The following is a 25,383-nucleotide window of genomic DNA, read 5'->3' as shown; positions in this document are numbered from 1 at the left end:
CTGTCATTCCATAAGAAAGCTGAACAGTGGTTAAAACATCCAGTTTGCCTAAATTCCTGAGTGATTCAGATTCCAGTGAGACTGAGGGTCATTCATAACAGTTACAAGGCTGTGTGGTAAAGGCAGAACAAAAATAAACTGGGTTTCTGCAGGTAAGTGAGAAGACAAAATGAAGAGGAATAAGGTTGTAAGGCAGCATGATTAGGCTCGTGGGTGCTATGCCTTCTGATAATAATTATGAACAGAAATAAGCCAAAAAGTAAACAACATGTTAAGTGGTCAATCTCTGACAGTTGAGGCAGGGAGAAGGAAGGATGACATTACACCTTATCTCTGGTTTACTAGGCTGGTGTGTGAGACCACTGGGGTGAAATCATATTGAAATCATTCATTGCTGAGCTGATCAGCTTTCTTGCGGTCCTTTCTCTGCACTCTATTCAATGATAAACTCCACTGGTTTATACCTCCTGGAAAACAGTTATTCAGAAACATTATAGGTAGGTGAAGCATCGGTGAGACAGCCAATGGAGAACATGTTTCCAGGTAGCCTGAAACCCAGCAGACAATGTAGCTGTTGCCTAATGAACACAGAAATCTACATTGTATGCCAGGTTCATGCCCCAGACCTGGATGTTCAGCTTGCAAGTAATTCTCACATACTATTTCAACACAATTGCCTACTGCATTCAAGATTTCAAAATTGGCATTTGTCTTTTCTACCACAAGGAAAAGACAACCAACAGTCAGAAATGCTGGCACTTACCTACTACCAATAAAATTTCCTTAAACCATCATATCATCAAGTTGTCATTATTTAATCACCACATCATGTTGAAAATGCCATCTAAAAGTCAAGAGATGAAAAAGCTGGATGGAAGGAAGGTTGGATAGGTACGTGAGTAGGTGGGTAGATGGATGGATGGATGGGAGGATGGATAGATGGATGGATGGGTAGGGGTATGTAGGTAAGTAGATAGATGAATAGATTGATCTATCCAAATGATACCTTTCATAGGGAGGAAAGAGAAAAAAAAGAGGTAAAACGAAAAGAGGTAAGAGGTAAAACATGGATAAATATCCAGATTCCTCCCCGTTGTAGTATTGAAAGCAAATAGATGTCATCATTCATAAAACCTTGAAGGTTCCCAAGCCCCAGCTGATATTGTTGGACTTAACACCCTAGAACTTGACTCTCTCTCCTCTCTGTCTCTGTCTCTCTCTCTCTCTCTTTGTGTGTGTGTGTGTGAGTGTGTCTGTGTGTGTGTGTGATTCAAGGTAAAGTTTTCATTATTAAGAACTGTTTTCATTATGAAAGAGATTATTAAGAGATCAATAATCTCTCTCAGGACACTGAAGCTGAAGCTAGAAGATGCCATCAGAGACCCAGTAGCCAGATGTAGCTGCTGATTACGAAAGACAGGATCTACACTGGCTACTGAGCCATTGAGGGTACCTATACCTTCCAGCAGCTGGGTGATCCTTTGCCTTCTGGGGAGAGGCTCTGTGGAAGAAAAGAGAAGATATCAGATTTCAAATGCACATTTTCCTTCGATCATGAATTGACATTTTGACAATAATCTCATGTATGCAATTTTAAACAACCTCTAGATTTATTTACTTATCCAACAGATACTGACTGAGTGACATTAAATAAAATGCCACATATTTTCTTAGGTGCTGGAGATCCAGCAGCAAACAAAAAAGTGGAAAATCTCTTCACTTCTACAGCATACATGATTCCTTGTGACAAAATCTACAATCAATTATTTGGTATGTTTTGCAGTAAAATGGAAATATACACAAGGGAGAAACAAACAAGCAAACAAAAAACCAATCTACCATTTTATTGTGGCTTGGAGCATTTTTATTGCTTCCTGTCACTTTAACTTGGGTAATCTAGCAATGACGCACATACGTAAAGTAAATTGCAGTTAAAAAATTCTTTCCTGCTACGAACTGAGGATAATACAGTTATGTTTACCAAATATCTCAAACACCAAAGAAAATTACAGAAAATGCATATTATAACAGATATTCAAAGCAGGTGCCCACTAGTATGTCAGTTTCAAGCTTTCCTCCCAGATACAATGCAGGTAACAAAATAAGTCACAGGATTGGTGTGCTCTTTACTATTCATTTATCCACCCCAGAAATACTTACTGAGTACCTTCAGTAAGTACCTTTCAGTACCTTACGGAAATACTTCTTTATTCCAGGCACTGGGAATGCAACACTGAATAAAATCCCTGCACTCACGGAAGTTTAAGTCTAAGATTTAAGGAAAGGGTAGAAAAAGACTGAAAAAAACTTCCATAGATATGGACGGTCATTTCATAGAGTAATGAAACAGTTAAGAGGTATGCTATTTTCAATAAGGTGGCTAGGGAAAGCCTTACTGAGGGCCTGGCATTTGAGTGGATTCCTGAAGTAGGAGGAGAAGAATCATGTACATACCTGGGGTGGGAAAGGACACCACAGGGAGAGGCAAGAGTCAGAACAAAAAGCACTGAAACAGGAAAAAGCCTGGTATCTTGGACAAGGTGTTCTTTTATTAGCACATGACCACATGGCCAATTATTGTTTCCTACTTTTAGGATTATTCTAGAATGTGAATGACTATGCAACTTTGCTCCAAGTACACGTCTTAGAATCCTACTTTGCTTGAATTTAAAATGCTTCAGCTATCACTCAGAAAAGATTTAATAAAGCTACTGTCAATTGGAAACTAGGACCATTTGATTGGACATGCAGCTATACCACAGTATGACACACACACATATTTATCACCAAGAGAAAAGTGGCTTTTTAAAAATGTGTTAGCTATAAGAAAAGATAACCAGCTTTCTGGGAGCTCTAAATATATACATATCTAGGGAATGATTTAACTATTTAATCACAGATGTCTAATTTTAAGAGGCAACTCACTTGCCAAGTTATAATAATAGTGCTTCACCAGTGTGGTTAGCTCTTGGCGGGAGGATAAGGGTGGAATTTACAAGGTGAAGCAGGGGTTTTTTTGACTGCTTGCTTTTTTTTCTCTTTAAATAAGTTAAGGCCAATCCCATCTATGAAGTATATTTTGGCACTGCCTACAAACCAGTGGGGGAAAAGACTGTTTATATAGGTTTGGCTAAGTCTTACCCTCAATGTAAAATAAAGCATTTATAGAACACACAAACTTACATTTCATAAACCACTAAAACTAACTGTTCATAACTCTACTTTTATGAATAAGGCTAACAATTAAAGTGAGGCAAGGGTTTAGTGTGGTCAGTTTCAATGCCAAAATACAAAAGATTATCTTTTATAAATCTTTACAGTTGGATGAGAAATGTACATTTAGATGAGAAAAGGTAAATTTTTAATTCTCAAAGGTATCTATTCTACAAATCTTAGTACTAAAGTTAAGGTGGTCTTTTGTCCCTTGTTTTAAATTTAATCTAGGTAACACAAATAGGAAAATCTGTGAATAAAATTTTATTAAAGGTTATTCTGTAAATTAGTGTCAACCACTAACCAGTACTATACAGCTTTTAAGTTTACTAAAAACACAAAGAATAGAATATATAGAATATACAACACCATAGAATATTAACTAATAATACATTTTCAGCTTACAAATAAAAGGAAAGAAAAGAAGTAGGTTCCAACTAGAAATGCTGAGTTATATAATTCTGTTATCTAACAATTAAGATGACAAGTAAGCCCCAAGGGTGGGTGATAGGACTGTAACCAAGGTACTTCTGCTCAAGTCCCAGTCACACTGCAAACAAACAAAACAAAAACAGTAATAAACAAAAACTCCCATACATTCTGGCTAAAGACCATTTATTTGAGGTATGAGAAAGAGTTTAAAGGGAGGGAAAGACTATTAAAAGTTAAGCCTGCCACCTGCTGTTGGAAGGCCTGCTTTGAACTCGGATAAAGACCATTTCTTGAAATGTTAACCTGGAATTTGAAGAGCTTACACTCCACACCGTTAGAACAGGGGCAACCTATACCCCAAACCAAGAAGTAAAGAAACCCATTGATGTTTAAAGCTACACTGAGAAAGATAAAAATCGCATTCGCATCAAAGTTCTACTGGAAATGAAAGAAATGCTGCTTCGTGCGTCATTCTACTGAAGGAAGAGTAGAATTACTCTGTCTTTTAAAGTGGTTACCTGGACAATTCTATTTTGCCCCCAAAAAGCAACTCTAAGTTTAGAAATCATCATTTTTAGAAAGAAATTTTGACCCAGGGGACTATATGTGGAAGTAAATGAAGAGAGACGAACAATTTCATAGCATTGCCAGAATGCTAACTTTACCAAGTCAAAATTGTCTAACTCACTGTTTTTAACACAAATGTGAAATAATCTATGCTTCTTTGAGGAAAAGAACTTCCAGATGCTTTCCAGTTCCATGATTTTCTATAATCTCACAAAGTCTGGCCCCACATGTCCCCCCAACCCCCATCCATCATATTTCACATATTTTTGTTCATGCACCAGTAGCTTTCTGTAACTAAACAGGAATAGAGTCAAATTCTATCATAATCATATTTAGGGATTTGACAGAGCATAAGCCAGTCCACTATTCTAACAAAGTCAGAGTTTACTTTAGAAGTGAAGAAAAACTGCCACCCACAGTGTATATCTCATGTTAAGTGATTCTTAACATATACACAAACATAGACACGAAACCAAAGGGATAAATGAAACTTTGAGAGGTGTTGAATACATCCATTACCTTGATTATGGTGATGGTATCACAGGTGTTTGCATATATCCAAACTCATGAAATTATCCACGTGAAATATGTGCAGTTCTTTATCAATTATACTTCAATAAAGCTGTTTTTTTTTTTTGAAAAAGCTGCCTCCCACACAGTTAAGAACAAAAAGTCCAATTAACTCTAACTGTAGGCCAGGGAAGAAAAGCACCCATGTATACACAGTGCGCCACAGGGTGAAATTATGCTAGAGGAGAAATCAGCCTTTTAAATACAGGTGTCTAATTAAAGTGTGTTCTTATGAACTTGGATTCCTTCTGTGTTATGTTATGTTAGAGCAACTGAGCCAGGGTATCACCATAACCAGGCACGTGGTTGAAACCCGTCCAGCTCTTGCATACCTGAGATCCTGTGACTACATTGACCAAAAACATTTATACCAGCTGATGGTCACTTGATTCTCACATCTCTCTATTTATTTAGTAAATTGCTCCACAAGCCAACTTGAAGATTGAGGTGAACATTTTCTGGGACGTTCCTGCTGAAGACATTTTTTTTAAGACATTGCCCCTGCCAGATAATTCTAGTCTGAACAGGCCTGAGAAGGGACTGGGTTGGCACAAGATCCTAAAACAAGCTTCTAAAGGTGAAACCACTCAGAGCCCATAAAGACAGACTCAGACTAGTTTTTTAAAAACTAATATTTAACAATTAGGTGTATGCCTTTAATCCTTCTCAAAGAAAAACAACATTTTTTAAACAATCAATAGAAGAAAACATGAAGCATTTTACTCACTGCAAACATTCAGAGGAAAAGGATAGTTTTAACCTAAGTAACAACCAGTCTTTTTATGGACAAGTTTCAGAAATTAATTGCCCTAAATCCATGTACATATATATCTCTCTTTGTCCCTCTCCCCACACTCTGGGAGAAATCCCTAAGGCATGCTCTACACACAATGTCGGCAGTGTGCAACGATGGTGAGGAATTCTTGTCGTTTTTAAATAAAAGAAAAAGTAAAATAATTTGCATTCCATCAATGATAAGTAAAAACAAGAAAAGGATGTCAAAATAAAGTAACTTCTCTGAGCTTGTAAACAGTAGAAAAACCAGTCAGTTCTCTCAAGAATTCATGACTTAGAGACTTATTTAGTGACAATTAACCCATTACTATTCTATACTATTACCGAGGTCTTTCTGTGTATTTGGTCTCATTTTTAAGCCTTGTGTTATTTTCTAAAGGCATCGACATCACACATGTCTAACATTGCAACCTTCATTTATAATCAGATCTCTACCAAGCCTCTGCTTTTGGTACCGTACAGAACGTCTTCTGTCATACAATGTTCTTATGGTACAAAATTCTTTGTGTGGCCTTCCTTGAATCTTCCCATCAAGTTTCCCTCTCTTCAGATGGACTGATGGAGGAGCAAAATTTGGCTCTTGTACACTGCCTGACAAGTACTTCCCTCTCTGCAAGGCCCAGCTCTCTTATAGGATGCCTTTAAGGGACCTTCCTGAATTCCTCTGGAAAGTTAGCTGCATACTACTGGGGGCTGGCTCCCAGATCACTGAGTCTGTGCTCTCAGCCAGAAACACAAGACACATTGCTCTTCAATTTGTTTAGAAATGTGTCTCCCTGTGAGAATATGTGCTCTTTGATGGTAAGAATCAAGTCCTATAATTTTGAGATTCCCCAGGTACCAGCATAGTACACTGGATCACAGTCACCTTTTAGTAAATATTTGTCAAATAAAGAAATGTGAGTGAATAGACAGTAAAATGCCTGACACCTATACTGATACATTTCAAAAAATAACAACAAAACACACACACACACACACACACACACACGCACACAGTGGGAGACTATCTCTACTCAGGGAAACTCTTGTATTTCTTCATCCTTTAAACATTTCTTGCTTTTTCTCTTAGTTTTATGGTAGCTTTCTGTAAGATTTGTGGGTGCTTATAAGATCATGCTATTTGTAAAGGAATGTATGTTCCCTTTAACAGAAGTATGGACTAGTGAAAGCACTGTCTTAGAGTGTGTTTGTGTACAATCACAGGTTTGTAGCACAGAAGGGTCCTCAGGGAAATAAAATCTACTCCAGTAAAATGATAAAACTGAGACAAATGAACAGGTAATGAGGAAGACCAGAAAGAGAACATCCATATATACAGTTTCTTTTGCTTATGACGGTTATCAGAAGCTTAACCGCATTAGGTATCAATTATTATGAGTCCTATGACAGTATGTGGACTTTTAAAATTAGGTGGCTTATATAAATAACTCACACCACAATGGAAGAGAAGGGAAGATAGTTAACAGAAGAAGTGTGAAGATTTGGAAGGACTAATAAAAACGATTTTTAAATGATGAAGGGCTAAATGTATTTCCCACAGATGCCATCTAATGACGTATCAGCTACAAGACACACACACACACACACACACACACACACACACTTCAGCAAAGAGGAACAGGATGAAAACATGGATTCTACTTGTGTAACAAAGAGAAAATGGGAATGCTAATTAAGATTTTTAAAGGAAGAATGTTCTAAAATGTGTTAAACGAAGGGAAAGAGGGGAAATATATATTTTCAAACTTCTAGATAATGAAGAAAGACTACAGTATAAAGACCTAACCTACAAGTCAAGTATGTGCTCCCAGAGTGGCTGCCACATAGTGGACGTGTGATCAGTTCTTCAACAGGTAGTAAGGAAACCTCAACTGTTTTGGTGGAAATAACTCAGTACACCCCAAAGACCATGCAAAGCCTTGATAATAGCACAGTAGCATCCTTCTACCCCTTCTTCTCTCCTTATTGGGTGATGCTGGACTGTATTTGTGCTGACAGTGGAAGGTTTCTTGACAACGTATGGACAGTTCTATAGCGCAAAATATAAGTATTTAGAGAAACACCATCAATATAATTAAAAATCAGATTCAAAATTAGGATTCAAAACACTAACAAAGAGGAAAATGGCAAAATATCAAACACAGCTTATAATTGGAGATGGTCTACAACAAGACAGTCTGGAATGTAAAAAGGAAGCAGGATATTGAAGAGGGAGCACCACTGCAAGTGTGAAAGAGCCAGGGAGAGAGACATCAGTCAATACACCAGAAGAGAAAATGGACATAGGGAAGCCCAACGCCCAGATACTCATCAATGAGACATGAACTTCATGGGCGCCCACTATTAACTGGGTAGAATAGGAAGTTTACCAGGTAGAGAAAACCAGAAGGTGGGGAAGGGAAGGAGGCCGAGGAGTAACTCTTGGGGGTTTAAAAAAAACGTTAGAAAAGGTGAGCATCCGGAGTCCATGACAAAGCGAAGATTATTCATAGGCCTGGGCAAAGTCAAGAGATGAAGGAAGGAAGTCTTTCTTCCTGTGCGGGGTGGGGAGAGCAGCAGCAGCAAACTTTATTACTAGGTTGAAAGGGGAAATAACAGAAACAAAACTGCTGTTTGTATTGATGGTAAGTCACACAGGGGAAATCTGGTTCCTCTTTCTATGAGTGAAGAAAGAGGTCAGGGGAGGTGCTTGGCACTAAAGGATGATATAACCTTGAAAGGACTGGCTCAGGGAGGACAAGAGAATGGTGTGTGTGTGTGTGTGTGTGTGCGTGCGTGTGTGTGTGTGTGTGTGTAGGGGAGACCGGGTGGAGTGTGAATGGCAATGTGCTATGGGAGTAGTTTTCACTCAAAAAGGAATAGCAAAACCCTCTCATACAGAGAAAATGACAGGGCGTAAGGAGCTCAAAAATGAAGAGGAGCCTTCAGCTTCTAACAAGAACATGAAGAGGAGCCTTCAGCTTCTAACAAGAACACACTAGATGTAAATTGGCAATGCTGAAAGAGCAGTGAGCCCCAGAGCCAGAAGGAACTTTCCTAAGGTATCCAGGCCGTGGATAGTCTAAATGTCCCATGTAGATGTGACAAGCCAGGAATGATCCCAATTTACCTAGCTCCAGAATTGCCTGATCTTCTTCCTGACTCAATGCCCCCAACCTCACATTCATCCTCTTGCTTCCCATTTCTAGCTGGTAGGTAACAGCACTGAGCCCATTGAAATTTCTCACTGACTGTCTCTATTCATTCTGACCTTATCTCTCCAGTAAGTCCTACTCTGGTTATCAAGCTTTCTGTAGTCTGAAGAACAAACAAATCCCTAATATGGTCATTCTTTTCATGCTGAGAGATCAAACTCACCCTATTACTGGAATCAGTAATAGTAAATGCAACCCTGATACTGACAGGAGAGAGTCGTCAGATACATGACTACTTTTCTTCACAGTTGCCCCTGTGAAAGCCATGGAGGACCACGGAATTAGGGATGGAATAAATTAGAGGGTTTGATGAAAAACAAAACAAAAAAATAGGGCTCCCTTTGACTGTCATCCTTAGCAAAATTTTATACTCTTTGCACTCCCATATGATTATATCCCCTGATTTTCTAAGACTAAAATCCATTAGAGTTAGAAACTGGAACTCTCAAGCTGCAGTCAAGAAAACAAATCATGTCTGGTTTTAGAGGTGCCAGAATGATACAATGGACTTTGGGGACTTCGGGGAAAGGGTGGGAGGCGGGTGAGGGATAAAATACTACAAACTGGGGCCAGGCGCAGTAGCTCACGCCTGTAATCCCAGCACTTTGGGAGGCCGAGGCGGGCGGATCACAAGGTCAGGAGATCGAGACCATCCTGGCTAACACGGTGAAACCCCGTCTCTACTAAAAATACAAAACATTAGCCAGGTGTGCTGGCGGGTGCCTGTAGTCCCAGCTACTCGGGAGGCTGAGGCAGGAGAATGGTGTGAACCCGGGAGACGGAGCTTGCAGTGAACCGAGATTGCGCCACTGCACTCCAGCCTGGGTGACAGAGCGAGACTTGCCTCAAAAAAAAAAAAAAAAAAAAAAACTACAAATTGGGTACAGTGTATACTGCTTGGGTGATGGGTACACCCAAATCTCACAAATCACCACTGAAAAACTTACTCATGTAACCAAACACCAATTGTTCCCCTTAAAGCAACAGAAATTCTAAAAACTTTAATTTAATTTCAAAGAAATCAATATATGAAAAAAGAAAAAAAGAAAAAAAAAAAGGAAGTGTCGTTGGGACAGACAGAAAACTCTCAGGAGAATTGCTCATTTTGCCAATACATCAAATAGGTTATTTAAAAATTTTTTTTCTAAAGTGTGTTAGAGGGCTAGTGAAGAGAGAAGGCCAACGAAAGTGATGAAGAATGAGGAGAGATGTACAGGCAACACAACCAAGGAAAAAAAGAGGATGCCAGACGTGGGTCAATCTTGTTAGCTAAGTAAACCTCAATGGCATCTGCCTCTTAGCTCTGTTTGGTGAGTCTCTGGGACCCAACTAATGATGGTTTAGTGTCCTTTAAAGAATTTAAAATAATCCAGTACGTAGAATTTCTTATTGTGCAACTTTCCAACTCTGAAGGAAGCTATAGGGCAACTAATGGAATTAAAGTGCTATGTCTCCCTGTTGGGTTTGGAAAGTCACTCAGTACTGTGTCATCAGTAACCCAGGAACAAAGAGGGCAGTCACACAGTAACATCAACACCCACTGGGTACACAGAGCTGCCCACTTTCCATGGCTCTTCCACATGTAAGGGTCAAAGACTCTTTGACCCTTACAACAAACTTGGGAAGCTGGTGGCTGTGTTATTACCCATTTAGAAATGGGGAAACAGGATTAGAGGGAATTATCATCTTCAACATCTCATATTTTTAAAAAGGGACTCTAAAAACTACCTGACAAATTGGTGAGCGAAGAGTCTTAGCCAAACACTCAACGACAAGAGTTTGAGGAAGAAGCAAAGTATAGTAGTTAGAATGGTGATTTCTGAGCAAGAAGATGGAGGCTCTGTATTCCTGGCCAAGTAGCTTGACTTCTCTGGGTCTCCGTTTGCTGCCAAAGCCAACGAGGATAATACTGACCCTACCTGTAACAGGACCACTGAAAGGATTTCACAGGATGAGGTTTATGAAAGTACTTTATACTTAATAATTCTGTATCATATACCTGACATTTGCTAAGAGAGAAAATCTTAAAACGATCTCACCACAAAAGACAACTATGTGAGGTGATGCATATGCTAATTGACTTGATTGTGGTAATCATTTCACAATGTATACATATACCAAAACATCATATTGTACACTGTGAATATATACAATTTATTTGTCAATTATACCTCAATACAGCTGGAAATACATAAAGTTTCATGCACTGTGTAAATATGAGAGATTTATTTCTCTAACAATGATAGAATCTGAAAGTGGGGATTTTCATGTCTTATCTTTGCAATCTGAACACAGTAGCTTCGGGTGTCTTAGCCACATTGCACGGTAGACTGCTACAGTAGCTTTGTTTAAGTGCTAATGCTTAGAAGTCAGGCAGGCAGCTGGAACCACCATGCTGGAAAAGATACTTCCTGAACCACTTGTTCAAATGCTTTGTAAACAAAAGGCACTAAAGAGATCCCATTTATTATGCTCACTGTTTAACTTTGGTTTCTCATCTCTACTAGAAGATCGTATTTCTGTCCTCAAACCATTAAAACTCTATCAGGTTCCCCCTAACCCCCAATAAATGCTGATTTTGCTAAATATAAGGGCATTTTGAAGCCTTCCATCTACTATAACAATGATTTCTTATTTTAGGTTTTTTTTTAAGAATTAAGGAATAACTGACATATGATAAACTGTACATATTTAAATTGTATAAACGGTAAGTTTTGACATATATACACCCATGAAACCATCAACACAAGACAGAGAAATTATCCACCGGCCTGAACGTTTTCTCAGGCCTTTTTGTAACCCCTTTTTCTTGCCACCCGCATCTCCCCTACCCCAGGTAACCACTGATCTGCTTTCACATTTTCCAGAATTCTGTATACATGGAATCATATGATACGACTCTCATGGGTTAGGGTCATCCATGTTATTGAAGGTATCAATAGTTCATTCCTTCTTATTATTGAGTAGTATCAATCATACAGATACACCACAATTTGTTTATCCATTTACCTGTTGATAGACATTAGGATTGTTTCCAGCTTCTAGCTATTACTAATAAAACTACTATGCATATTCATGTACGAGTCTTCAGGTGAGCACATACTTTCTTTTCTCTGGGAGTGAAAACAGCTGAATCGTATGATAGGTGTATGTTTGACATGTTTGTATCATTGTACATGAGAGTTCTAAATCCTACACATCCTCACGAACAGTTGGCAAGGCTGGCTTCTTAAATTTTAGCCATTCAGATAGGTGTGTAGCAGTACCTCACTGTGGTTTTGACTTGTGTTTCCCTAATGACTAATGACATTGAAGATTTTTTCTTGTGCTTATCTGCCATTTGCATATATTCTGTGGTGAAGTGTCTGTTCAAATCGTTTACCCATTTTTTAATTTTGTTTTCTTATTATTGAAAATGCCATCAGTTTTACGGAGTGGAGCAAGACTGGTAACTGAGAACTGCAACAAAATTTTACAATTCATGATACCCAAAAGGATAAAAAAAATTCACAAAGATTATTTTCCAAAACTTGTGTGGAGTGAAAATATTCTCCAAACGTTATGACAAATTTGAACTTCTTTTAAAGCTTGAAAAGGATTTAATCATATTTTATCAGTATTGCTGCTAAGTCTGCACAGGTTCAGACTATTAGTAAACCAAATAAGCATATTTCGATGTACTCTATTGGTACCAAAACCATCTTAATCTCTCCTTCGTGCATTAGCTCAATTACCCAAGCATCTATCCCTAAGCCACATTTCACACTTTGTACTAAGTATACTCTAATCCCATAGATTCCATTTTACTAATTATTTCTTATGTCAAGTTTGTGCCCACATTCAAAAGGTGATGAAGGCCAAAACCTCATCGCATTTTTTTTGTGTGTCAACAGTAACAGATAAAATGTGATCTACAATCATGAAGATGAATTCTCCTTTCCGATCCACAGAGAATGCTAGATTTGAGGGCACCTACAGGCTTTGAGGAAAAGCAGGCCCTGTTCTGTTGTGTAGAGCCATCGGCTCTTAGTTCAATTGTTACAGTTGATGTGGGTTTCCTTTTAGATGTCTGGAAAATGACTCTGCTGACCACATCCACATTCTGAAATACTTTTTGAGAACTTGTAACCGAACTGCAGGAACTGACTCATTTTGCAGTGCCCAGCCACCACACAATTGTTCCAGAACAGACTCAAGTCAAAGGGAAAAATATGAAGGTCTTAGAACACAGACAGCAAGTTGTCTATTTATACGGGGGCACAACCAGGGGAAATCCCAGAGCACATGGGGCAAAATGGCTTGAGCCCCAGAAAATCAAGACTGCGGCAAATCTTAGAGGAAGGACCAAACAGAACTCACCACTTCATGGACAACACATCTGTTCTCCTCAAAGCAAGGGGTCAGAGGCTGGTAGAAAAAGAAACTTAATGTCTATCTCTTAGACATTAATCTACACTTAGAACATAGATTCAGTAGACAAATGTATGCAGATGACTTGGGGGAGACGTTGTCTTCAAAGTCCATTCCTGAATTCCTTGTCCTCCTAGCTCCTCTGAGATGGGATGCTCAGTAAGTCAGGAGTATGCCCCTTGTCTCGCAGGAGATAAGCCAGAAGGGACAGCATGTCTAAGATGCTAGGAAGAACTGAGGCTGACACTTAAGCTTAGGACCAAAAATTCTCTGGCTCCCCTGGGGCTTCCCTACATCCTCTCCTGGTCCATTTTTACATCTTTCTCTTAATTCCCAATGTGGCTCACCCAAGGGGGTCAGTTTCCCCATGATGTCCCAAATCTTTCTCCCTCTCTCAATGCAGACTTCTTACCCAAGGGGAGGATGAAAAGGAGCAAACTAAGCTCTCCTCCACACAACACTCTATGTTCCCAAATTACTCATTTCTCTACCCCACAAGTGAAACTGATTTAGTCAGTCAGTTTCAGCCAAAGGCAGTGAGGAAATCCGGTCTTGTTGAACTAAACTATAAATGACAAAACCAATAACTCTTTTCTGCAGGTGGGTCCCTTGCTAAAAGAATATGAGGGTTAACCCAACCCAAATGTATCATTGACTAATAGAAAGTCAGGCTATGCGATAAGAATTAGGTATAGAGTCTCAGGCAGTATTCCAGGTAAGATAAACCTGGACGACACCTATAAAAGGCTATCAAGTCCCTTTCTAAGCCCTGTATGTCGTGATATAATTACATATACATTTTATGTCTGTTCTCACCCGTGCAATGTCTCTTAACATGTAAACTCCCAGATGACAGAACTTGCCCATTTCCTTATACAAAACATAGGGCATTTAGTATCAGAGTATAACAGTGAAGTAATGATAGGGGGCTGTAATCAATTTACGGCAATCAACTCTACCTTTAAGAAATTACAAAAATGTTTTTAACACAACTTTAAAAGAGAAAAGGTACATAAAACATTTTACCCTTCCCACCTGGCCAATTGCCTTTATTTTTCCCCACTCTCTTTGTACCGCCAATTGTAAAATAAGTGCTATACAGCAAGACTTCCTAACCTGTACCAAACATAAGAGGGAGCTTATCATCTGTCTGAACATAAAACTAAGAATTATTTTAAAATAAAGGCGTTTTAAACATGGATTTAAATCCCTTCAGTTCAAAATTCTAAACTGCTTGTTACTGAGTGCAAAAATCAGCAAAGATGTGCCTTATGGAAGATGAGTTTTTGGCAAATTTAAATCAAATCAAAACGTTCCACAGCTAGACATTCAGGTACCCCACATCTCTCTGAGGAGTAGTGTGACAGGAAGAATTGCCCACTGTGCGCTTTTTAGCTGTAATTGTGCTTCAAATAGTTCAACTTTATCTTTACTAAGATTTTCATAGCATAATAATTTAAATTACAAAAGTAGCATTTTACTGCAAGAAGGCCTTACACGACTTGTAAACACTCCAGTTATGAGGCACAAGGGGCTCGACTCTCCGGGATCCCTACAATAAATCACCTAGACTCTCAGAATACCATCTTCACTCTCTCTAGTTATCATTTCCTACCTTCCAAACAGCTTCTTACTGCGGCCAACAGAGTCCCACCTGATCTGCCACAATGTGTCTCTTGGACACACAAAGCCTGCTTCCATCTCTATTGCAGTGACTTTTTTATTTTCTCTGCCTGGAATCCTCTTCCTCCAGACACTCCCACAGCTGACTCCTCACTGGCCTCATAATATCAAAGAGGCCTTCCTATTAGCCCTGGTTAACGTCACTCTACCCCTGATCCCCAGGTACTCTCTGTCTGATACAGCTTTATTTTTCTCTGCAGTGTTTACTAACACCTGCCGTATACTTATGAGTTCCATCACCATCAGCCTACCCGCTCCATGTGAGCAGGGACTTTATTCACTGCTGTATTCTCAGACCCAGAACTCTTGTTTGGCACCTGGTAGATGTGCAATATATTTTTGTAAAATGTACATTTCCCATGTGGTGTCTCAGTCTGCTGTTCTGCTATAAGCATATGAAACTTAGTTGGTACCTGAGACCATTTTTGTTAGCACCTTACCAAAACTCCAAACGCATCAAGGGCCAGGTGGACAAGAGCTGTAGGAAAGTGATCATTCCCCCAGGAGTAAAAAAAGAAAGCAGGAGAAACAACAGTTTCTCTATAGTCTCCCTGCTACCCATGCATAGAAAATAAGGGAAGGTCTTTTGGAGTATGGATGTCAAACGGAATGGGGAGAAAGGTAGATATTCACTGTCATTATCAACCTAACTTGTCCTGAGGCCTCCTTATTTGCTTTAATATATATAGAGAGAAGAGCCTTGAAATACTGAGACACCCTTTTAGAGTGTGAGTGATTTTGTTTTTGTTTTTAAATCTACTTTAACATTTTCTTCCCTTGGGCCATATATACCTACTAATAAGGTAGACTTCACATTTCATGCTGAAAGACAAAGCATTTTCATTGTCTTTGCTGGTGTGGTCAAACTTGTTTCAGAAAATGCACAGGTACAGTTTGTGCCATTGAAGAAAACTTGAAGAGTGATGTTTTTCAAAAACTATAGGAGGTGATATCAAGACTTAAATAACAGGTAAACATAATGACTCTGTCTTAAGGAAGCGCATTCCTAACTGCAGCATGGAGATGAGTAATTATTTTTTGAAAGCATCGTAGTATAAATTCCAAAAGTCCTCCCCATCTTCATTCCTCATTTTCTATATATTTACTTAGAAATATTTTCAACAAGTCATAATAAATTTGATTGAGGGCATGGCAATACTTCTTACCTTTAAATTAATTTAAACTCTATTTTAAAATTATTTTTAAAGACATCTTTGTGATGGCCTTTGTTGTCTCTTAATGTTCTTTTTTTTTAAAGCATAGGCAAGTGAAGCAGCAGGAGAGAGAACAAAGCAATCTGTAACTGGTTGTGATCATTAATTGTAAATACCACTGCACTTAATATTCTTCAAACAAGGAAATTACTTGAAAGCATGGGCGCTCTTAGATTATATTTACTGATACGTTCCCTACTATGAACCCTTCTTCCGCCAACATTAAAAAGAAAGCAAGAAAAACCATTTCTCTGCATTGTTTTTCCCTCACAAGCATTTTCTCCTCTCACTTTAAAAAAAAGAAACACGGCTCCCAAAGGAAGATGCTTAAAGACCTTCATGAGTGTCTGTCTGTGAAATACACGTTGTCTCAAAAGGGGCAAACAATCAGATACAAGACACAGTCAGTGAGGTGAAAGGAACAAAGAGTGAGTTTATTGCTACTCCTCTCCCGTCCCCCGATGGACTCTCACTCCCATCATTTCTTTCACCTCTTTGCAGGTAGATGTTGACAGACTTATGCGAGAATATGGACAAATGAAGGAACGAACAAACAAAGGAAAGAATGAAGGCAGGCATGATTAATAAGTCCCCCAAGAGCAGGCTCAGTCCAAGGCCAGGGGATTTTTTTTTTAAGAGATTTCCAAGCACTCTGGACCCACGGGCTAGGACAACCAGCCCTCATCTTCTAAGTCAAAATTCTCAATCTACATCTGAAAGAGGAAATTCTCAATGTGAAATCCCTTTCCCATAGTCTGAAAATTTAGTCCACACCCAAACACAAGGTTCTATGCACATAGGTGGCTTCCTGTACTTCTTTATCTAGAAGTTTTACCGCATCCTCCAGAAAATATCCAGAACTAGATGGAGATAAAGAAGAAAAATATTAGTAAATACAGATTCTTACTCATTTCATTTTTCTATGTATTAGTTCTATACCAACAAGAAGGAATTTCCAGAAAGGCTGATGTAAGTGCATCCCGAGGACTCAAATGCTAACACACTTCTCCCTCCCACCCCCACTTTCAAGTGAAAACATTAGAGAAAAAAATAGGGGAAGTTACATGAGTAAACTTGTTAGTATATGAGATCAACTGAAAACAAGGAATTCCCCTCCTGGATTGCAGTGGCCTAATTAAAACTCATGAAACACAAATGACTAAGACTGTTCCCGTTGATTTGTGAAATAAAAAGCAGAAAAAGTTAATTTTGTATTTCAATATTGAGAGAGGTAGGCCTAGAATACGTGACACTTTACAGAATAGAATGAGAAGACCATTTCCAAGACTTTCAGGTTCAGTCAACTTTTATTCTGCTTTCCTGCCAGAAGTACATGTACTTACCATCTGTACTGGCAACAACCTATTTGGATTTAGATTCTGGTTCCATGACAGATGAGTGGCCCCTAAGTAAGTTCCTTTACCTTTCTGTGCCTCTGTGTGTTCATCTATGAAATGGGCATGATAATTGCACCAATAGTTTGCCATGAGGAAAAATGGGTCTATGCAGGTAGAGCCCTTACAACAATGCCTGTCCAGAACATGGTAACTACACAATAAGCGACAGTCACCATCATCAGTGTTTTGCTTAATCTGATGTGAAAAAAAGTCCTATCATTTAGCATGGATCTACAGGCTTTAGGACTAAACTGAAGAAGTCTGTTCCTAAAGGGATTTTGGAAGGGAATGCAAGTGTGTTAAGCACCATTACTCCAGGTTCCACAGCATGTGCTTTACTCGTGTCATCTCACGCAACAAACCTGCGCGCTACTTCTGATGCTCTACACTCTGGGACTCAGGGAAATAGGCAGAATAGCTTACTCAGCTAGCAAGGGGCAAAGGGAGCTTAAAGCACAAATCTACTGATTTCCAAAGCCTGGGCCTCTTAGGGAGTAAACTACTTCAATGGATGCTGTGAATGGACACCCTCTTGGGGTCATGGGTACCATTTTCACGCACTAACACTCTCTGGAAAACATCTGAAGATTTGAAGATTTTTTTTCAGGTAATCTGAACTCTGAATGTTCCCTGCAAAGTTTTGTTGGGCGTATACGGATTTACTGTTTCTCTCAACTTTAAGAACTCTAGTCTCACTTCAGATATATTACATAAATCCTAATCAAGAAAAAAGAAAAATCAATGGATTTTCACTTTTAAAAACCTTTCTTCCCTCTCCTTTTAGAAGACGCAGAAAAACTAAGCTTTCTTCCAATACCAACACCAACAATGGGCTTTCAATACCATAAGCACATCAGGGGAATTAAACTCTTCCATGGCAGAAAGGGGAGATAATTTAAAATAAAACCTTAGCCTGCTCTTCATAGTCTACCTTAAATAGTTATACTATATTTTTAAAAAGCAAGTTATTACTTTATTAACCATTTAAAAGAAAGTAACTAGAACTATTTTGTTATAAAATATAGCTAAGAAAACAAAATGTCTCAATCATTACATTGACTTACAAAAGCATACTAAATTCAACTTTTATATGTATCTAATCTGTTCCTTTAAGAATTAGTCTAGGCCGGGCATGGTGGCTCACGTCTGTAATCCTAGCACTTTGGGAGGCCAAGGTGGGCAGATCCCGAGGTCAGGAGTTCAAGACCAGTCTGGTCAACACAGTGAAACCCCATCTCTACTAAAAATACAACAACAACAACAACAAATTAGCCAGGCGTGGCAGTGCGCGCCTGTAATCCCAGCTACTCGGGAGGCTGAGGCAGGAGAATCCCGTGAACCCAGGAGGTGGAGGTTTCAGTGAGCCGAGGTCACCCCCATTGCACTCCAGCCCAGGTGACAGTGCAAGACTCTGTCTCAAAAAAAAAAAAAAGAAAAGAAAAGAAAAAAGAAAAGAAAAGAAAAAAAGAATTAGGCTAAAGAAAAAAATCAACTAAAATGATGCATTTACATAACCACACCACATTGTTTATAGTTAATAATATATATGGGTTTTTTTTTTTTTTTTTTTACTTTATGTTTTAAATTATCCTAAATATGTTGGAAAGAATAAACTAGAATAAATATGGGGTTGAAAAACAAGAGATTAGAGTTGAGGATTTTAAGAACTTGAGTCAGGAAATATTCAAGGTTAAATCACTTACAGTCTTTAATGTGTAGAACAACTGTTTAATAATTGATTTATTTTTCAAATGAAAACAGTAGGAAGTAGGTAGGTTTAACAGGTCTTACTCCCAAAACATGTCATATACAGTTACCCAGTTGTCTATCTAAATTGAAGGTAGTTCATAAAATGCAAGTGTTTACTTTGCATGTTCTCCTTAGTAACTTAATCTTCTGGATTTGTTACCCAATGATTGTATTCAAATTTGGCTCAATTTCCCTCCTGAATGAAGACGTCTATTCTCCTAATTCAGATTGTATAATCAGTACAGCTTGTTTAAGAAAAATAAATATGATAACTAATAGTAAAAAAAAAAAAAATGGGCAAAAAGTCATTTATTTACAGCAGTCTGAGATTGATAGGAGGGAATGAGTTGCAAGATGAACATCAAAAAGAAATAAATCTAGGACCTTCAAATGTATTCAAAGAAAACAATACTGCTAGTGTCTAACTAAAATGCCAAATGAATAAATAAGTAAGACATACAATATGTCAGACAGAGGCAAGTGCTAAGAAGAAAAATTAAGCAGGAAGAAGGATCGAAAGCTGGGGAATAGAATGGGGAGGTTGCCATCAGTTTGAAATGAATTCTTTTATTCCTAGAAATATATAGGGACTTGAGACATGCCTTACATACATTTTTTGAGAAGTACTGTTAAAGGTATCCTTTTGTGAATTCAAAGAGTCATGCAGCTGAAGTTCCATGGGCTGCCTGATTTCTCCCAAAGGGCTTGGCTGTGTCCCAGTGTAGTTCCCAAGCCATGGAGCTCACACCCTCGGAGGTGACCCATGCCCTCTTTATTGATTCCATACCTCCTGCTGGGTAAGGGGTCTAATGAATGTCTACAGAAAGGTTTTTCCCACTGTTCAAGGAAAATTCCTTAGGGTTAAGGAAAGAGTTATTTCCTATGTCTTAATTTTTCAAGATGAAGAAGTCGGGCTGATTTACTGATGGAGATCACCTTGGGAAGTCTGTGAGGAGAGTTCAGACCCCTGGAATTCCTACACTCCCACCCAGGAGAACCTGTTACAAGCATTCCACCACAGCCCCGATTAATGACCATAGTGGTGTATCACCAGCTCTTGATCATAGGAGGTATAAGGTGACTATGAATAAAGTAAATCACTCAAACACCCCCTCTGACTCAGTTAAGAAGTCCAGTGCCACATCTCCAGTCCTCTCTTGTATCTGAATCAGAATCATTAAGAGCAGATTGGAGCTAGACTGTCTGCTTTCAAATCGTGGCTCCACTACTTTCTGCCTGTGTCACTGTGTCACTTTGGGCAGGTTGCTTCACCTCTCTGTGCATCAGTTTCGCCATGTAAAAATGGGGGTAACAAGCATATTGGTCACATACTGTTTTTGTGAGTTAAAGAAGTTAGTAAGTGTAAAGCATCTCCTACCAAAACGTGTCTACTAAGTACCTACTATGTGCCAGGCACTGTTCTTAGATGCCAGTGATTCATTTAGAACAGTACCTGGCATATAATATGAGCTCAATGTACATCAGCAATTATGGGTCCACCAATGCTTACCTGACACTCAGATTGATTATTATTATTATTTTATACAGGTAATATGTTGATTATTCAACATAGTATATAAACCTCTAGGGGGGTCTGGAACAATATTCCGTGATCAAACACATTAATACTTCTGGAGTAAAACATACAAAGATTCATTCTGAGCGAGCTAAACAAACACTATCATTAGCCTCACATCAGTTCAGGTCAGGATTTGCTGCCAAATTTGTTACATGAAAATCCTTTGATTTTCAGAGCTTTTTGAATTACAGAAGAGATGGTGGGCGTATATTTATTAAGGAAGGGACTAACCCCACTGAAATCTTTTTATTTCTAACTTCAGGAGGTTCTAGCAAACAAATTAAAAAAACGTAGCTAAGGGAGTAGATTTTAGGTGCTTTTACTACAAAAAAAAAAAGGTAACTATGTGTGGTGATGGGTATGTTAATTGCTTGACTGTGGTAATCATTTTATTGTGTATATGTATATCAAGACCTCATGTTATACACATTAAATACATACAATACAAAAAAAAAATCTATTTAGGAGTAGGAAATAGGAAGACCTTCAGACATGGAAAATCAACAACTGCATAATTAAGCTATGCCAAATATTAGTCTAAACAATCCCTCTCCTCAAATACAGTGCTCCATAGATTCTCCGTTCACAAACATTTCCACCAACAACAGGTCTCAAACAATCTTTTTCTAAGTACTTTTCAAAAGCACTTTTTGAATATAGAATAAAATACTTAAATTTTATCACTACTTTAATAGTATAACTTTATCTGTCCCATAGAAAAAAGACAAAAGCTATTAAATGACAAATGAACAACTGGTTGAAAAACATGTGCCTTAAAAGAACACAGTATCCTCTGTAGTCTGCCTGGGGGAGATGAATCAATGTTATGCCAAAGTGGTAAACCATCCTGCTACCAAAGGAATTTTCTCCACATTGCATTTGAAGGAAATTCACAGCTCTTGAAGAGCTATACAATAACTGGTTCAAGATGTTCTCACTGCTAGTCAGTAGAATGGATAAAGGATTTGCAGAAACCCGTGGAAGCCTATTTCTCCTGCCTCTTTATTGCCCCCATGTGTCGTTATGTATCTTCCCCAACTTTTCTGACCCCTTTCCATGTATTTTTTTTATTGAAGTATTGCTTTGTTCAAGACCTATGTTTACCACTCCCATGGTGATCCTGCACACAAAAACAAGTCAGAAAGACATGAAACGAACGGAGATACTTAGGTTGCTTCATGGTTTTTCCCCTTCTCATTATCCTCCTCCTCAATGAGACTATAGTGGGAGGTCTGAATGACATTTCCAAACCAAGAACTTAAAGCTACATTTCAACACCCAACTACTCAGTTGTCATAGGAACAACACTACGAGGCTTATCTGGGTTCTAACAAACAGCCACTTGTTTTGCTAATGATTAAAACTCCCCCTTCAAATCAAATATATACACCCATACATATATACAGACCTCAAAAGAAAAAAATGTAATTGGGTAAAACTGTATACTACACCAAAAACTTAAGAAACAAGCCCAAAGGGAAAGCATTTACATTCCCAAACATGCAAATTCAAATACTATTTCAGAGAAATTATTTTGAGGTCTGTCACTTGACCAGATCCCTTCAGTTCGTCGCTTTACATACCCACAAAGACAAAGACATATGCAAAAGGCATTAATATCTTTTAACAGGGTATACGAAAATGTGAATACTCTCAATGACCCCAGAGGAGAATTCAGAGCAAGCAATGTTACTCACTTTCGATGTACTTTTAAAAATTAATAAATTAAGAACAGAGAACGGCAAATAGAATTGAAAACATGAAGTTCTCAGATAATTCTTCTGGGATATACTCTCTAGCATTTACTGTTCCAACCTGCTTCTATCACATTTTGTCATTCAAAACAATGGATTTTAAATGGATGAGGAAAACCTAAACATTAGAGGCTTTTTTCCAACAGGCACAGCAGTATTTATCCAGATTATTAAATCATCATGTTCTCCCCAAGTATTTACTTACATGAAATACAGAGTTGAAAACATAAGCTAGCAGTTGAATATAAATTACCTGTAAGTACCTTAATGCTTTGTTGCCATTTTTCTGTCTTCAAGACTCTAAAAAACTATAAATTGGTGTACTTCAAGAAAACTAATGCCACACCTTAATGAAGTCAAATTGACTTGTCATGTTCACAAGTTTGGATCACCAATTTCCTGACTTATTGTAGGACCTGCCCTTAAGAGCCGTGCTTATCTTGTCTTTCTATTTCTTTAAGAATAAATACTTATGCAAAAGTCTTGAGAGCTGCTAGTCTGAGAAAAGTGATCTCAAAAATTATCCAAGTATACAAGAGGAGGAAAACACAATTAATATATCTCACTAGATTCATCTCCCTCCCTCACCCTCATCCCACTCCACTGCTAAGACAGAGAAATTTCAGCACTGCTATCCTGTTTTATTATACATTTTCCCTTTTGAGTTAAGGATTTTAAGATTTTGAAAGTAACAGAATAGAAACCAAAAGTAGACTCAACTTCCAATTTGGCTTAAAAAGAAAGAAATAATTATTATTTCCTATGTTACCCAAAACTTATTCTGTTAATAACAGTTATAATTATATATTCAAATTAATAAATGAAGATCGCCATAATGGCCTTAATATAATTGTTAGCAGCTAAAGAACAAAAATTTTTTTCATTTGCTTCTATAAGTAGACATCACATGATTACTTCTATTGACCAATAAGAAACTAGTAAAATCAGGCAGTCACCCACCATTCTTTTCTAATATTCTTTTTCTTATTCTATTCAACCTTTTCGGTATATTCTTAAGAAGCAAAATCAAGAAATTAGACCTTCATGCCTAAACTAAAATTGTATTACCTTATACATCATGAACAGGAACCTGTTGTATATAACACAGGTATTCAAAGCTTTATTGTCATTTTCTAGAACCTTTAAACATAAAGGCAGCTCAGATTCAAGATTAGAAAACTGAATTCAACATTTCAGGGAAAGAGAGACAGGCAGGAACATGCATACCAAACCAGTAAGAACTACTAATCATGATCTCCCAAAATGTCATGAACCATATAGATAGAAATAACCACCCTTTCCTCTACTCATGTAATCAAATAGAACAAACTTAAAATTAGTGACACAAATGTAAAAAACAACAAAAAAAAATCTATTGCCATTGTAATCTACCCTTCCCAATCAGGAGGAGGTGTTTCCCATGCACTACTTGAACTTTCATTTTGCACAACTTTCATCTTGTAAGGTTCTAACTAAATACTTGACATCTTAATGCAGAGGAAAGGAAAGGAGGGCAAGTAGACTAATTCTGAAAGCATCCCTTCAAATTTCATACATGCTATTCAGATTAAATGGAAATCTACATCCATGGAAAGTTAATGTCGCAATTCTACTAAACAGCCCATTCTGATGTTATGTTTCCCCTCCATTAACAAGAAAAAATAAAACAACCAAATCTAGCCGTATTACATATGTTTAGCTAAACTGATAGCACTCAGCTCATTTTTGTTAATTACCTGGCTTCTTCTCAGTCTTTATGCGGTATTCTTGTGCTGCTCTTTTTTAGAACTCCTCACTGTTTATGTGTTCTCTGTTCAACACAGTTGTTAGGGGTCTGTGAACAATTTTTCAATTCCCACACACACATATGATATCTATTAGGGAGCAATGCCACTTTTCACTTACCAATTCTGGATAAAGGAGTATTTCCTGGTGACAGAATGCTGCTGCTTCCGTTCACTAAAACTCCCTCTTCGCAGCTTGATAAATCTGATTATAAAACGTCTTTGTTCCAGATCACACGAGGCGCTTTTCCTACAAAAGTTTTCTAAAGAGTTATCTGCATTTCATTCCTGTGACAAAACAAATCATAACAAGGGGGGTGGGGGGGAACAGGGAATAAGTCCACACAAGTTCCTGGCAAAGATTTTAAGCTGCATTTTTCTGAGTTTAATCAGTAACCTATATTAAAGTGACAGTTACCAGTTCAGGAAGCCCAGAGTTTGATCAAGTCTGTCACAACCACTTTGACTGTCTTCCACTGGTGTGCGGACCCCAAGAAAGCAGTCACTTGGTCATCTATCACATGTGGCTGAATCACTGGACAGACACCGCCCCCCACCCCAGCCCCGGTTGAGCAGCAGCCCAGGCAGGAGAGTGGCCGGATGCCCGACCCAAGACCTCTTATAGGGACCCGCCAATTAGCTGCTGACCAATCGCAGCCAGAACCTAGTACCTAAGTCACATGATAGGGCAGTCCCTATGACTGCAGGATTTCTGAATTACTGGGGTTACACAAAGGACACTCATTCAGGAAAAGAGAAAAAAAAAAGCCATAAGCCGAAACAGAAAACGCCCAGGCTGCGACAACTACGGCTTTAAAACAGGGAACACCCCAGCCTCACACAGACAGAGAAAGAGCCACAACCAAGCCAGGATGAAAATCAGAAGAATGTCTGGCACATATTAAAAAATAATCCCAAAGCAGAGGCTGAGTTTACAAACCCACTTCAGCTATAAATCTACTCCTCCTTCCCCTTCCTCTATAGTCTGCAACAATTTTACATTCTAAACTTTTTTAAATGGTTTTCCTACAGCAAAACC

The 25,383-nt window shown here is 38.3% G+C and overlaps 1 long non-coding RNA gene across 1 annotated transcript; it reads right to left on the bottom strand.

The window, feature by feature from the left end:
* Positions 1-16,530: 16,530 nt before the first annotated feature.
* LOC115898707 lies at positions 16,531-24,911 on the bottom strand. The gene is made up of 3 exons (XR_004058398.1): positions 24,763-24,911; positions 24,466-24,632; positions 16,531-16,941 (listed from the first exon to the last, which is right to left on the bottom strand). It is a non-coding gene; the product is annotated as an uncharacterized LOC115898707 (long non-coding RNA).
* Positions 24,912-25,383: the final 472 nt, after the last annotated feature.

This window comes from Rhinopithecus roxellana, chromosome 7, assembly GCF_007565055.1.
Source record: "Rhinopithecus roxellana isolate Shanxi Qingling chromosome 7, ASM756505v1, whole genome shotgun sequence".
Lineage (NCBI taxonomy): Eukaryota > Metazoa > Chordata > Mammalia > Primates > Cercopithecidae > Rhinopithecus > Rhinopithecus roxellana.
This window is presented reverse-complemented; position numbering and strand designations above follow the sequence as displayed.